This window comes from Peromyscus californicus, unplaced genomic scaffold (assembly GCF_007827085.1).
Source record: "Peromyscus californicus insignis strain IS unplaced genomic scaffold, ASM782708v3 Scaffold_10__1_contigs__length_136768540, whole genome shotgun sequence".
Lineage (NCBI taxonomy): Eukaryota > Metazoa > Chordata > Mammalia > Rodentia > Cricetidae > Peromyscus > Peromyscus californicus.
In genome coordinates this window covers 38,911,121-38,913,672 of record NW_026294391.1, presented here as the reverse complement: position 1 = coordinate 38,913,672, position 2,552 = coordinate 38,911,121, and positions in this window count along the sequence as shown.

Sequence of the window (2,552 nt, the reverse complement as noted above, 5' to 3'; positions counted from 1 at the left end):
GGTCTACTCATTTGGAAATCAGAGAGACAGGGTAAGTATGTAATATACAGAAGTTGCCCTGATGAGATGCAGAACCATTAAAGGGAAATGGAAGAATGAATTTGATGGGGCAGAAGAAATATAATCAACACATCAGCTGACTGGGAAACCCTTGCAAAAATTAAAATGACTCCTAAAAATTTAAAGAAAAAGTATCATTTGGGCAAAAAGTGGGCTTATTTACTGAGAGTCATATGTACTATAGGAAACCTAAATTAAGAGCAGAAAATCAGAGACTTTTGGTTTTCTTTTATGGACAAGCAGATTTCTCATTTGGTCAAAGAATCTCTATGATCATTCTTTTGCAGTTTATGTAGGCACAGGGCCCCAAATTTATCTGTTATTTACTAACACTTGAAAAAAATCTATTCTTCATTTACATAAACTGATAGTCATATAATTGAAGTGAGACCATATGCTGAGGAGTCAGATTTATGATAATAGTTGCCAGTGGTTGGCTTTATAGAACTGTGACTGCTGAGACATGGGATATTTCTGTTTCCTGGTGGATATATAATGTGAAATTGCCCCAGTTTTCTTTTTTTCATGACCTAGAAATAGCTACATTTTGTAAACCTTCTTAAATAGAAACACAGAAAATTGTACACACAGACACATGTATATTTGCTCTGTTAAAGTTTTTACATTAAAACTTTAATTTAATATTTAATTAAATTTAATTAAAAATTTAAAAGATTTTACACAACTGGAGGTCAGAGGGCTTCAGCTCCCTGCTTCCATCATATAGCTTCCAAGAATGGAACTCAGGTTGTCATCACTGCATGAATTCAGTTGTGATTGTTCTTCCATTAACTTACACAGGATTGATTTATAAGTGGGGAAAATATGTAGTCTCAATTTATTAGCTTTCTAGCAATGCTGCTACATAATGCCACAAGTTGCGTAAGTTGAAAAATAGCAGTATATATTCTCACAGTTCTAGAACTTATAATTTCATGATAAAAGCCTTTAATTACTCCTCATGTCTCTCCTCTTGGCTTTCATATTGTTGTCTTGGTGTGTTTTCACAAGATCATTTTTCTATCAACATATATTTTTGCCCTAGTATCTTTTCCATATGGAAAAGTAACCTTAGTTACTCAGTTTAAGCCAATAACCATATTTAAAACGTCTGTCTTTAAATAATCATATTTAAAATTATAATCATATTCTGTGTCACCTGATATGATGATTAATATTGACTGACAAATTGTCAAGATCCAGGATCACCAAAGAGATATAAGCCTGTGGGCATGCCTATGAGGGATTATCCATTAACTGAGATAAGAAAACTCACCTTATGAGTGGGTGGCCTCATTCAGAGTCCTAGACAGTATGGAAAGGAGAAAGCAAGCTGAGCACCAGCATTTATCATTTTCCTTCCTCTTTATGCTATGTGATTGTACAGGCACCTCATATTCCTGCCACTGTTACCACTTCTATACAATTATGAAGTACATCTCTTGGAACTGTTAGCCAAAATGTACCCATCCTTCATTAAATCACATCTGGTCAGGCATTTTGTCACAGAGATGAAAAACTGATTAATACCTCTTAGGTTAGAACTTTTACACATGAATTGGAGAAGGAAATATAATTGACTCTGTAACATCACATAATGCCTCACCCCTGATGTTCTACATGTAACACATAATTAATATGTCATATTTTAGTCAGCTATATTCAATACATTTATCTGTTCCCTTTCTTCAGAGTACCAAGATATTGGTGGAAGTATTAAGGCAACTCTACATAGTTAAAAGGGAGGTTTATTTTGGGGCAACTCACAGCAAGTAAAGGGATTGGTTACAGGATCCGGGGGAGGTGAAGTGCAGTCCAGTAGTGTTCTCTGGAGAACTCTGCTTGATCTATCATCCAGTATCCAGTATCACCAGGAACCCAGAGAGCCGGAACATCTGGATCTCAGGTCTTAAGGGCTCCTGTCTTGGCCCTGCCTCAGGGGCAGGTCATAGGTAGGCGTGACAGTTACAGGAAGCCTTACTGGGGGTAGTACTTCCAGGTCAAAGCTGGAACAGCTACCCACTACATCAAGATATTTTCTTTTATTTATTAAATTATTTCTAATAAAAAAGGGATGAGCATGGATTGGAACAGATAAGCTAGTAGTGTATTCTGTTCTCTGGTTATAGTTATTGATATACTGCTGACATAAATCATGTTTTGTGACCTTGAAGGAGATACAAGTTTCAGATGATGGCATAGAATGATACATATAAAAATCAATATTCTTGGACCTTGCATAATATCCCTTGGGAGGTTGAGGCAGGAAAATTATGTGTTTGAGTCTATCCTGGGCTATATAGGGAGTTGAAGCTCAGGCTACTAAATGAAAACAAAACAAAAAAGGGTCAGAAATTTTCAGACCTATTTATTCAAAATATGCTTGAAATTCATAAATGTATAAGTTCTGTAATTTTATAAGCAAGATTTCTTTCATCTGAGACAGATTTTGCTTGCTTTTATGTAGTTGAATGAATTTTGATGCATGACAG